The sequence below is a fragment of the Dermacentor silvarum genome, chromosome 1, assembly GCF_013339745.2.
Source record: "Dermacentor silvarum isolate Dsil-2018 chromosome 1, BIME_Dsil_1.4, whole genome shotgun sequence".
Classification (NCBI taxonomy): domain Eukaryota; kingdom Metazoa; phylum Arthropoda; class Arachnida; order Ixodida; family Ixodidae; genus Dermacentor; species Dermacentor silvarum.
In genome coordinates, this window is record NC_051154.1 from 349,279,730 (window position 1) to 349,293,726 (window position 13,997).

A 13,997-nucleotide genomic window follows, 5' to 3' on the forward strand; every position below is an offset into this window, starting at 1 on the left:
TGGCGGCCGCATTTAGATGGGGGCGAAATGCGAAAACACCCGTGTACTTAGATTGAAGTGCACGTTAAAGAACCCCAGGTGGTACAAATTATTCCGGAGTCCCCGGGGCGCTGCGATCGCCGAGGCGAGCAGACGTGTTCAATTGGCTCCGTCATTGGTAACCAATTACGCAGGGCTAATTACCTCGAACCAAACGTTTCCTTGCACCAGTGTGTCCGAGAAGGCGAACGGCATCGACCGATACCAGCTGACCCCAGAGGTGCGTTTTTCTTTGCCCAATTTCGTGACTTCTACCGCCGCCGTGCGAAGGATTGCTACTCCTAGGCATCCTCCGCCAACGCTATAGGCCCAACACCATCGCACCAGCCGCCGCCTGCCGTACTCCTCGGCGGCGGCCGCTCGTCATCTCCGAGATGGAGGCATCCGCTCGGACAACGTTGATCGTGGACACCAAATGTGCGTTCAAGTTCAAGGAAAAGAGATATCACCAGAGGAATGCCACAACGACGCCGGATGAACGTTCTCGGGGGAACGCATGTCGAGGCTGCGCCAGCGGACCCCCGCTAGCGGCAAGCCCGACGGACCCGGCGGGAGTTAAGCAAGCCCGAAATCGTAATTCAACAAGAACGCCAGAGCCTCGGTCATCAAGGCAGCACGCATGCCAGCCATGCCATTGGAAGAGAGCAAGATAGTCGTCAGACCCAGAGGCTGACTGGACATCGTCAAGACCGGCACCACCACCATCGCCGCGGCCAAGATCACGAGCGAGGAAAGCGCCGCGGACACCATCTGCCCCAACCCGCAAGAGAACATCATGGCCGTCAGTACACCGAACGAAGACAACGAGTCAAGGTACGCTAAAATCCAGGAAATCTCTATTCAAGGCAAACCCTACGAGGTAAGCGCATATCGCACGGCACCTCACGACACCGTAAAGGGCGTTATCAGAGGCATCCCCATCGACGTGAGCGCCGACGAGCTAGATAGGAACATCGTCAACGAGAGGAACCCGCTAGCAGTGGGCGCAAGGTGGTGGTGGTGGTGGTAAATACTTTATTTCGTCAACAGAAAATTATTTATGCGATTACATGTGGGAAGTCTTGATGGCTTCGTGAGGTGGCCGTCAGACCGTGTCTTACCGCGACTTCTAAAGCCCAGGTCACGGCCTGCAGTTGATCTGCAGGTTCCGAGCTGGTCACCGCAGCCTCCCACTGCTCTCGGTTGGATAGCTGCCATTCGGCTCTAGGTTTGAGCTCAGGGCATTCATGCAAGATGTGTGCTAAATCGGCTTTGTCGGCCTCGCATAGCATACATTCGGGGGAGTGTATCCCTGGGTAGACTATGGATAGTTTGTACGGGTTGGGGAAGGTGTGTGTTTGGAGTTGCCTCCACGTTGCCTGCTGGTTTTCGGTTAAGGATTTGTAAGTCGGTGGGTATTCGAGTCTTTCGTTTTTATAGTATTGCTTAATTTCGTGGTAGGTTATCATGCGCTCTTTTGCTCCTCGCAGGATCGGTTGGCTCACTGCCCGGTTGACGAGTCCTCGGGCGAAATTGTGAGCCGCTTCGTTCCCGGGATGGGACGAGTGCGCAGGGATTCAGATGATTTTGATCTGGCGGGGCGTGAAATGTGTTTTCTTCAGGATTTGTAGCGCCGGTTAGTGGATTCTGCCTTTGGCAAAATTACGCACTGCCGTCTTGGAGTCACAGAAAATTATTTTGGCTGCGGTATTTGTGATAGCTGTTGCTATCGCGGCTTCTTCCGCTTCTTCCGCGTGCCTTCCGAAAATGGTGAGCGCGGTGATTGGTTTGAGGTCGTTTCCTAACACCCCTGCGGAGAAAGCGTCGCGTTCTCCGAGTTCGTCTACGTCTACGTAGACCGCCTCCTTGTGGTTTGCGCAGTGTTTCTGGAGTGCATTGGCCCGGGCCTGTCTCCGTTTGCTGTGATACTCCGGGTGCATGTTCTTTGGGATTGGGTCGACCCTGAGGCGACTGAAGATGTCTCTGGGTATGTGCTTGACGTTTGTTTGAGTGCTCTCGTACGGGATGTTTAGTTTCCTTAGGATGTGTCTTCCCGCAGGTGTCTTGGTTAATCTTTCGTATTGGGCTGTTCTGTGTGCTTCAACTAGTTCGTCGAACGTGTTGTGGATGCCCATTTTCAGGAGTCTCTCGGTGGATGTGTATCTCGGCAGGTGGAGCGCCGCCTTCTAGGTTTGTCTTATGAGGCAGTTTACCTTTTCCTTCTCCGCTTTATACAGGTTGAGATATGGGAGGGAGTTCACGAAACGACTGAGCACGAAAGCCTGGATTAGACGCCGAAGATCCGCTTCCTTCATACCGAAGTGTTTGTTGGCGATGCGTCGGATCAAACGGTTGGTTTGGTTCACGCATGCCGTAAGTTTGTTGATAGTCACTGTGTTTCTTCCGTTGCTTTGTAGGTGCATACCTAGTATCCGAATCGTTTGGACCTCGGGAACTAGGGTGTCGTCCACGTATATTTCTATCAGGACTGATGTTTTTGTGTGGCCTCGTGGATTGTATCTCATGACGAGAAGTTCCGCTTTTTGCGGGGAGCACGATAATCCTATCTGCTCCAGTTTGCAGTAGGTGCTCGATCTCTCCGTCGTTTCCCTTGGTTACCCAGAGCGTAATGTCGTCTGCGTATAGGGAGTGCGATAGGTTTGGTATTCCTTCGAGCTGCTGTGCCATGGGTATGAGCGTGACATTGAAAAGGAGGGGTGAGAGTACTGATCCTTGCGGCGTTCCCCTGCTTCCCAGTGTGAAGGGGTCGGATGTGAGTGACCCGAAACGTATCTCCGCCGTCCTAGCGGATAGGAAGGCTTTGACGTAGGTGTGGGTTCGCTCGCCTACTCCTAGATTTGAAAAGGCTTCCGTGATAGCCTCGTGCTTGACTTTGTCGAATGCTTTGGTTAAATCCAGAGCTAGGATTGCTTTGGTTCGTTTGCTATGAATAGGGTTGATGACCTCCTCCGATAGTCTGAGCATGAGGTCTTGTGTGGAGAGGTGTTGTCTAAAGCCCAACATTGTGCTGGGGAAGAGTTCGTGCTTGTCCATGTGTTCTTGCAGGCGATCTAGAATCACGTGTTCTAGCAATTTGCCCAGGCATGACGTGAGGGAGATAGGTCTCAAATTTTGCATTTGTAGACTCTTCCCTGGTTTCGGTAAGAAGGTTATATTTGCGTGTTTCCACGCTGCCGGCAGCTTGCCTTTTTCCCAGCATTGATTAAATAGTTTTATGATAGCGTTGATTGATTCCTCATCCAGGTTTCTCAAAGTTCTGTTTGTGATTCCGTCCGATCCCGGGGCAGAGGATGTGCGGAGTTTGTGTAGCGCCGCCCTCACCTCTGCCGTCGTTATTTCCTCGTCCATTCCAGGATTCTGAGGTCCTTTGTACTCGGGAAGCATTTTCTTGTCGGAGGTATCTAAATATCTGCTCCTGAGTTCGTCGAGGAGTTCGTTGTCTTGAAGGGGGTGTTCGTGTATAATGCGACCGATGTTCTTGTTGTGTGCCGTCTTACAATTTTCAGGGTCGAGGAGGTACCTGAGTAGGTGCCACGTGGCTTTAAGGCCCAATTTTCCATTCATCTGGTCGCATGTTTGACCCCATTGTTGTTTGTGCGTGGTGTTCTATTTCTTTAACTAGGCGAGTAATTTTGAGCTTAAGTCTTTTGTTGTGTTTTTGTTTGAGCCATCTCTTTTGGAGGCTTTCGTGTGCTTGCCACATGTGTAGTAATCTGTTGTCTATTGCGTGTGTTTCCGCTGTGACTGGTATGCTTGCGGTTGCGATTTTGACGTCCTTGCCCAGCTGTTCAACCCATTTGTCGAGGTCATCTATGGTGGTGGGCTCGTCTCGTGCTCTGATGATTCTAAATTTGTCCCAGTCGGTGATCGTGTTCTCTTTCCTTCCTCTCTTTTTTAGTGATGTGGCCGGGATAGTGGTTTCGATTATATAATGATCGCTGCCTAGGCTGCAGGCGGTGTTCCTCCATTTCCCTTTTCCCACGTTTACGTAGCGTGAGGTCGGGGCTGGTGTTCGTCTGCACGCTGCTTCCTATTCGCGTGGGTTGTAGCGGATCATTCAGTAATGTTAGGCCTTCGTCTTGGATGTAATTCCATATTGCCGTGCCCTTCTTGTTGTTTATTTTGTAGCCCCAGGCCATGTTCCTGGCGTTAAAGTCGCCTACTATTAATAGCGGCTTGCGTCCGCAGAGCCTGAGTGTTTTGTTAACGGCCTCTATTATCGGGGGGTGGTTCGATCGGGGTGCGCTATATACTTTGAGAATAAATAGGCTCGCTTGTCCTCTCCTCTGTGGAATTATTTCCACGAGGAGGCAGTCCGCGTCCTTCGTGTCTATTTCGTGTTCGACGGCGGTCAGGTTTCTGTGGACCAAGACGGCCACACGCGGATTTTGCGCTCCCGTTTTTTCGTCTGTTTTATTTTTTCTGAGTTTGACTTTAGTTAGCGTTTCTTGCAGTGCTATGATGTCCGGGATTTCCGGCTTGTCTAAGTTTTGGATGTGGAGTTGTAGGTTCGCCCGCTTTGGGCGGAAGCCCCTGCAGTTCCACTGCCATATTTTGATTTCCTTAAGATTTTCCTCCATATTGATTTGCTCTTTGTACCTGAGCGTTTATGAGACCGGACTTGGATAGTGAGATCGCTACGAGTTGCTCGGCATGATCTGTGAGTGGAGTTTGTATCGTGGCTACGGTAGCCTCTGTTTGGCTTAGTCTGGTCTCTAGGGCGTCCATGCGCCCGTTTAGCTGCGTAGCTAACGCGCCAATTTGTTGCTTCATGTCTGCCCTGATTCTGTCTTCGGTTGCTACTATCTTCTCCTCCATGCGATCAAGTCGGGTGTTCAAGTCTTGGATTAGGTGAATTACATCGTTTAGTGTGGGGCTTTCCGCGTCTTTGACCGTTTCGATCGGTCTCTTTTTAGCCGGGGGGCTCCGTTGTGGTGACGAGGCACGCGAGGATGCCGCGGAGGGGGGTACTGAGCTGTTGGATTTCATAGAAGGGGTGTGTTGTTTTGAGCTTTGTGCTTCTTTCTGGGGGGTGTTTCTACCCTGTAGGTTTAAAATCATTTACTTAAGCTCTTTGATTGTTTCATTTTGTCTTTCAATTATAGCCCTGAGCTCTGCGTTGCCATCTCTCTCTCGGGAGGTGTGCGGTTTCCAGCTCACCTGTTTTGGGCGTTCTTGGTTGTCCGCTTTCGGGAGGGGAGGGAAGGAGGTGGAGTGGCTCCGAGTGGGCGCAAAGAGAATCGGCAGCACGACCACCGCGATCGTGGTGTTCCAGGGGCACAAGGTACCGAACTTCGTCTGATACGGAGTCACCCTGATACTGTGCCGTCTCTACAGGAAACCGATCGACGTTTGCCAACAATGCGGCCGAGTGGGACACGGCAAGGACGTGTGCCCGACCCCCACAGTCAAGACGTGACTGGCCTGCAGACTCGCGAACCCCAAAGAAGACCATCGCTGTTCCCCAAAATGTAAGTTGTGCGGGGGCGAACACCCGACCGGAGACCGAACTTGCAAGGCGAAATACAAGATCCCCTACGTATTGTGCAAGCGACAATGGGAACGCCGACAGGCCGAACGCCAGCTGCCGTCGGAGAGCGATTTCCCGCCACTCGACAAGTCGACAGCTGCGCGAAAGTCAAGGACCCCATCGGAGAACCGCGCGCCAAAATCCAGAGACAGCAGCTGTTGTAAGAGAAGCCTCAGCAGGAAAAGGTCACCATCACGTGAGAGAGTGAGCTGGGCCGACGCTCAGAAAATTACCGAAGTCACGAAGAAAGACGATATGAACAAGGTGTGAGAAGCCAACGCGACGCTAAGACAAGAGAACGCGGCGCTGCGAACGACCATCAACAACCTCACGAGAGAGATTGCCGAGATCCGTAAGCTGCTGCTGTGCAACAACGAACCTCTACAGAGACCCACGCCAAGCACAAGCAAGACCGAGGAAACAACCACGAACACCCAGGAGACAGCCGTTGAAGAACCGGCACCGAAGAAGCGAGCCGTCGAGGCCACGTGCAAGCAAACAGAAAACTATTGCATAGACAACCTCGAAGCCAAATTCGAAGTGAGATTCACCAAACTCAAACAGCTAATCACGGCGAACATCGCAGCAGTGACAGCAATGAAACAAACAATGGAGACCTACCAAGCCGAGAACATGAACAGATTCGCCTACATCGAAAGAACCTTACAGCCGATCGTGAGCCACCCGACGTTTGCGCCCCACTTCGCGCAACATCCACCCAACCAGGGAACCTCATACATGCCAACGCAATCATAGCCACCAACGCAGCAACAGCAGCGGCAGGCGTAACAGCGTGGCAGTGGAACTGTCGCGGCCTCGGAAGGAAGAAGATAGTCATCCAACAGCACATCGCACATGCCGCGCGCAAGCCGGACGTGATACTACTATAAGAAACACTCATCGACGCACCATCCCTCCCCGGCTACAGAGTGCACAAGGGCCCGCCCGACGGCAGATGCCTGTGCACCCTGGTCAGGAAGGGACTCACGTTCGTCGAACACGAGCTGCACAACAATATCAAGATCAAGCACACACGCACCGAAATCATCCCATGCAAGAAAATAAAAAAGAAGGCGGAAGAAAAGGAAGACCAGAATCTACCCCATACCCAAGAACATGAATCCCGAGTTCAACAAGGCAAGAAGAGCGGCAAGGGCCAAGGCTGTCATTGACCTGCACGCTAAGGACGAGCACGCGCGGTACGTGGACGCCGCCGAATTACCACGGAACGCCGTCGCAGCGGTCGTCATAGAGGCGTCGACCGGTGCCACCAGGTCGGCAGCGAGCGTGAGAAGCGCCAGAGCGGAACAAGTGGAGGAGGTAGCCAACGCCATGGCCATCGCCGACGCAGACTGCCTCACGGTACTGAGTGACTCGAGACAGGCGGTGCGAAACTTCGCCAAATGCCAAATATGCAGGGAGGCCGAGCGCGTACTGCGGGAGGCCAAACTGCAAGACAGAAAAGTGAGGATCAAGTGGTTCCCGGCGCACGCGGTGGACACGAACGTCATCGGCCGACATGAAAATGACTAGGGGAGTGAGCCCATAATCGGCTGTGCTGTAAAGCGGAATAAATTAAATTATGGCGTTTTGCGTGCCAAAACCACTATCTGATTATGGGGCATGCCGTAGTGGGGGGACTCCGGAATAATTTGGACCACCTGGGGCTCCTTAACGTGCACCTAAATCTAAGTACACGGGTGTTTTCTGCATTTCGCCCCATCGAAATTCGGCCGCTGCGGCCGGGATTCGATCCCGCGACCTCGTGCTTAGCAGCCCGACACCATAGCCACTAAGCAACCATGGCGCGGGTGCAAAGTGGATCGCGGAACACCCACGGGCTTTTCGTACTGGGGAAGGGCCGAAATATATGTTCCCGAATATCTCAGGAGATCTTGCGAGGTTAGGCTGTGGCTGCGCGACGTGAATGACATTGTATCAATCGTTATGCGTAGCGTCGTACATAATAAAACGGTTGTGCAAATACGCGTTTCATAACGCCGTTTTGCAAGTTTCGCCATCCATTTTTCGTTGCAAGAGCTGGTAAACATCTGTCTGTCCATGTGCCTTAGGAAGCACCTTGAATTTCACAATAACCCAAGCACTACGACGTCTCCCGCGAGGCCGTTTCGTAAGGCCTGAGCGCCTCTGCTAGTTTCGTCACCATTTTAAAAGCAGGTCTTCTCCGTTTGGGCATGTTTCGCCACGCGGAGCGGCGCTCAAGTGCGATCGCCGCGTACGCGTATCCGGTCGCCGCCTCCAGAATCTTTCCGTAAACTCTTCAAGCAACAGTTTGTCGTTCTGAGAGCAAATTTCGCTCCTCGCCTATGAGGCTAATGCGACACGCATTATTAAACGTTGGACTCCAACTCGATGCTCCTTTGGTGATAAAAAAAAAGAAATAAACAGAAGTGTGTGTGTTTGGTAGGGTGCCTTTGTCAGGCGGTTTCTTTTTTCTGTGTTAAGTTCAGCGCTAGAACAATCGCCCCCCCCCCCCAAAAAAAAAAAAAATTGCCCGTAACTCGACGGGAGACAACCGCACATGTTAAAGGGCATACAGGGCAGCTGCAGCTGCAGTAAATATGACGAGAAACGCATATAGTATCAGAATACTGTTCACACGCTACATCGCTGCCATCTCAACATCTCAAAGATACCTGGCGTGAGGATTACATATGTCATACTGGGGTGGGGATTACATATGTCAACATCTTTTTTTATTGCGCTCGCGATTTTGCATGCGAATAAGATGGTGTGGCAACGTTCATTTATTTTACCTTCGGCTCTGTGTTACACAAAAATGAACACACTTATTCAAATGAACAATGTTCCACATCCTTTTCTTGCCCGATGGTGTCATATAACACGTGAACTTTGGAGAGCAGGCACGTGGATAAAAAAACGCTTGTACGCTACCTAATGACATCAAGGCTCCCAGATTCGAGACTCTCGCTATATATAGATATATATTAAGCTTTACTGGACTTTATTTACGACGATGATGACATATGCTGCAGTTACGTAATCGACTTAGCTACACCGACGGGCCCACGCACACTTTCGTTGACCATTGAAACCAAAGACCCCTGAAATCCTCAAGCCTTATGGGCTCAGTTGTGCGAGCACATTGAAGGGGAGCCAATAAGGCTCGCGGGCTTCAATGGACTTCGGTTCCGATTGTCATCGAAAGTGCTCGTGCCACCGGGGTACACCTACGTCGATTTGTTCAAAGTGCCCACGTTTTGTCGTTTGGTGTAATATTTCTGACTTGTAGGGCATGGAAAAAACGTAATGCTACATAAATGTAGGAAGAGCATGAGATAGCGCGCTGACTACATAACTACTAAGCTCGGTATAGTAAAGCAAATGACACGGGTCGGACATAGTGAATAAATTCCGCCGTATATAGTAAAATGTTTACAATGTCTCGGGTGCTTCATGAGAACTCGCTTTTACATCTTCGCTTTCTTTGATGTACGAGTTACTGAGATCGGCAAGTCTCCTTTTTTTTTTTTTCAAAAGCTAAGCTTTCTTTGCCTCTTCACCGCACTGTGCAGCTTCTGGTTGCTGGCTTCTTCCGGCTGTCCGCTAGCTGCTGTCTTGCCCGATTGGCCGGTTCCGGATAGAGCGGAAACTGGCAGTGGATTTAGTGCAAACCGAGGCGGTCCGTGGCGGCAAGTGATGTAGTGCTCAGTTCAAATGCGATAAATGGCCCGCACGATGGTCCGTGCTTTCTTGCGTCACCTGTGGGCCAGTGGGACACCGATCTGATGCATTGTGGCATACGATGAAAGCCAGGACTTTTGTGACGCATTGTGACTGCATTTGGCTGTCCCCCAGCGATCCCCCGACGTTCATTGGTGGCGCAAAAAGAGAGCCGACCGCCAAGCGGGCCGATTATCGAGCTCAAATCGCTGAGCACTGTACGTAACGTGGACGTACGCTTCAACACAAACATGCCATTGATGGTTATTCTGTCGTGGTCATTCCACCGCCTTCATTCCATCTTGATCATTCCTTCGTTGCCCTGCCGTCGTCATCGTTAGATTGTATTCACTCGGTCGGCATCGCTGCTTTGTCGTTTCATAGGCATCACGCTGCTTTGTTACGTCCTCATCACCATTCCATCGTCGTCATCGTTTCGTCTCGTCGTAGTGCATTCGTAGTCATACAGTCGTCATGTTGCACTCGTGGTCGTTCCTCCAAGTGGCGTAGACAGGGGTCGGCACAAAAAACGCGGCGCCCCCCCCCCCCCCCACTCCCCGAAATGTTTGTGTTAGTATGTGGCCTGCCCAGCTCCCTCACCCTTCACCAAGCGAGTGCACCCCCCCCCCCCCCGGAAAACATTCTGGCTATCTATGGGCAGTCCAACGGGCCCGCGAAACGGCCGATAGGCTAGGTCTATCGGTCCCAACGTGGGAGCGGCCCGCTTCGGGCTAGGGGACTAGCGCGACCCAATGGACCATAATAACGTTTTTCCGTCCATCCATCCATGCCCCTGGTGTCGTGTGTCATCATTCCAGCGTCGTCGTACCATTGTTGCCATGCGTGGGATGCGATTGTTCGAGCGCCACAAATTTATATGCTGAGAGAGAGAGAGAGAGAATAACCATCGTTATTATGTGAATGCAGCTTTGGAGAGGCGTCCTCATTCCAGAATGCCTTGAGCTCGGGTCACGTCCTGGGGCCTCGCGATCAGCTGTTGCTAATACTCGAGGTCAGAGCTGACAAGGCTCTCTCACAAAGCTCGATGGTGTGATAAAGGTTTGGAGGTTTTAGTGGTGCCTGTCTGCAACCCCCTGCTATAAGCATAAGGTACTCGGGCTCTCCACAGAAGCGGCATTGCGAGGAGGAGGAGGAGAAAAAAGAAGAAATGAAAGGCATGCAGGTTAACCAGACGCACGTCCGGTTTGCTACCCTACACGGGGGAAGTGGTTTAAAGGGATGAAAATAAAGAAAGGAGAGAGAGAGGGGGAAGAAAGTACTCTCTGTATGAACACGTGCGGTTGGCCAACACTTCACAATCGGTCACTCAGTCGATTTCATGAACTGTAATAATGTCCACGTCGCTTTGTAAGCTGGAGACGCGTGGGGCCATGGTCCAAGAATATTTGTCTGTGAAAATGGTCTGCTGTCTAATTTGTTTAACACACTCCGAAGAATGTCGCGTTCGATATCATAAAGATGACAAAAACACAACACATGTTCGATCGTCTCCTCACAGTTGCACGAGTCACAGATTGGTGTGTCGGGCATGCCCATAAGGAATGAGTAGGCTTTCGTAAAAGCCACCCCTAACCAGAGGCGGCAAAGTAAACTTGTATCACGGCGGGGGAAGTTCGATGGAATCTCCAGCCTCAGTGTAGGATCCAGCCGGTGGAGACGACAGTTCGAGAAAATCGGGGTGCTCCATGAAGTTTCAGTCTTGGTTTGAGCGAGTAAACGAAGACCCCTCGCAGCTTCAGTTATTGATAAGGGTACAGGAAGTGTCACGGTTTCCTTATGGGCTGACCGAGCGGCATCACCAGCAAGGTCCTTACCGACGATGGCACAGTGCCCTGGCAGCCATTAAAATATGATGTCATGTCCGTTCATGAGGGCTTGATGGAGGACCTCTCTGGTCTCAAACACCAGTTGTTCATAGGTCTTGCAGTCGTAATACTGACTGCAGACTCTGAAGGGCTGCCTTGGAGTCACAAAAAATGACCCACTTTTGAGGTGGTGCTTCTACGATTTAATTAGCAGCAGCACGTAGGGCGGGAAGTTCTGTTGTCGTAGAGGTCGTTATGTGCGACACTTTGAACTTCCTTGTGACTTGTAAGGCCGGGATGATAAAAGCGCCTGTGCAGATTGTGGCTGAGACAGATCCATCGGTGTAAATCTGCGTTCTTTGTTCATATGCATCGTTCAGTAATGACAATGTCAACTGTGGTAGAGCCACTGTGAAATGACGGATCTTCTTCGTAATTCCCGGAATCGTGAGGTGTACTTGTGGCGGTCGTAGACACCACGGGGGTTACAGTGGTCATGCTGCTGGTGTAAAGCCCGACAGAAGGCAGCCTTGATGTGTCGCAACAAGTTTCGAAAACATGACTTGAGGTCTTGTGCCGGCAAAGCAGCAATATAGTGAGTGGGTACGCGACACAGGTGTCAAATGTGAGGCGTTGTTTTTTCTAAAAGGCCCAGGTACATTAAACGGACCTGAGAAAAACGCAATTGTTTGCGACTGAGAACATGGTGGAGCTTGCTCCAACAATTTTTTGTCAGTGCGCTCATATTACCAAAATACCTCAAAGCTATATTTCAGCTGAAATGTATATAGCCTACTATCGCCGCAGTTCAGGAGTAAAGTTTGGATTTTCCTCTTATAGATATGTAACACAGTAATTCGCTCATTTTGATTGAGCTATTTTATTTGTGCTTGCATTGACTAGCAAGAAAGACTAAATATCAGCGCATGAGCAATATCGCAATACTTTGCGACAAGCTCATCACCAATCTGTCTTCGTCAGTTGCATCCTCTGTTTGGGATCACTTCTTCTAGGAATAGACCGGTCCCCAATCTCTTCATTTCCGTCGTCTTCCATTTGAAATGTACCGTCTTTGACCAAAAACACGATAACAAGGCAACTAGCGCACGTGAAACAGACTGCGTGTGGCCATGTTGGTTGTTTTGGTCAGGAGGCGTTCACGCAGCACTGGTTGAATGGATCTGGCTCACTTTGGTTCAAGCAGGTGCAGCACTTGGCTCATTTTGGATTCAAAACTGTTTTTTAGAGTTCACGTTACAATCAGGGATTGACCTGTTTTGATTACAATCATTATTAAAATAAAAGACACCTAGGTGTACTTTACGCTTCCGTCAAATTTAGCCCAGTTTCCGTTTCTAGATTTGGCTCTTTTAGAAAAAAAAAAACTCCTCATGTGTGCTCTGAGGTTGTCAACTGTGATGTATATTGGAACCAAGTAGTCTCTAGCAATCATGATCGTTGCATGAGTCGAGGTGATTCGTGGTAGTGTAAGACATGTCCGTAGAGCCTGGCCTTGCAAACTTTGGAGGGTACGAATATTTGTTTTGCATGTGTTCGCGAAAACCGGCAAGCTGTACCGTAAAAAGCCCAGAAACAGTGTTCTTTACAGCTGCAGCATGGACCGCACCGACGTGCCCCAGGTTTTTCTGCACAGGAACTTCATGTTATGTACAACCGAAATTAGTCTCCCCTTCAGGTAGATGCAGTGGAGACTCCATGAAAGGTCCCCGTCAATAATCACACCTAAGAAGCGGTGAGACTTCTGGTATGTAATAGCCTGGCCATTGAGACAAACAGGGTACGGTGTCATGGGTTTGCGCGTAAACGCGATGAGCGCGCATATTTCAATGAACATACTAAGGCTTTGTTTTCGGACATACGAACAAGTTAGGGTGGCTGCCCGCTGAATTTTTGCGCGCAATTGAAGACGAGTCACCGCAGAAGACCAAAGACAAATATCGTCAGCATAGATTGACAGGTGAATTGTCTTAGGTAATAGTTCAGCAAGGCCAATCATAGCTAGGTTAAAGAGATTAGGGCTCCATACCCCGCCCTGTGGGACGCCGCCGTATGTATAATAGTTGGCAGAGGGGCCATTTACGGTCTGCAGAAAGAAGGACCTTCTGGTCAAATAGTCTCGGATCCACTGAAACATACGGCCACCGATTCCAACAACCTCCAATGACTCGAGGATCGCTTCATGTGTGACATTATCGCACGCCCCTTTCGTGTGACATTATCGTTCGCTGAAAGCCTGTCATTGAGTCAGGGTATATGTTGCGGCGCTCAAGGTACCATTCTAGGCGTGTAAGGATAATCTTTTCCATTACTTTCCCTATGCAACTTGCCATGGCAATAGGGCGATATGATGTCAGGTATAAAGGCGACTTCCTGGTTTTAGTAGCGGTACAAGCCAATTATTTTCCATTGCTAAGGAACAATTCTTCATGCCATGAGCGGTTGTAGTAATTTAACAGCTCTTGCGTGGCCCCTCGTCCAGGATGGGCAAGAGCTGCACAGGTGATGCCGTCGGGCCCTGGTGAAGGTGAACGTCGACAAGCAGCCAAAAAGGCGTCAAGTTCTTCCATAGTAAATGAAATTTCCATTTCTGGGACGCGAGACACAGGGACGACACTAACGTCTTCGGCGTTGGGGGTGACACGCACGCCAGTGATCCGCGCAAAAAAATCATTTGCCACCTCAAGTTGCGTCTAGCAGTGATGTAGGGCTAAGGCCATGAAAGTATGTCGCTCTTGCGTAGACGAGCGCAGGCCACGAATTGTCCTTCAGATCTACGACAGTGGTTTACGAAGGTACAGTGATTCACAAAAGGACTTCCAACGTTGTTCCTGCAATTTGTCCAAACGGCGCTGGATTTTCTTCTGTGTTCTTCACGC

The 13,997-nt window shown here is 50.6% G+C and overlaps 1 pseudogene; it reads left to right on the top strand.

The window, feature by feature from the left end:
• The first annotated feature begins 454 nt into the window (after positions 1-454).
• Positions 455-6,608, top strand: LOC119437409 (uncharacterized; annotated as a pseudogene).
• The last annotated feature ends 7,389 nt before the right edge of the window (positions 6,609-13,997 follow it).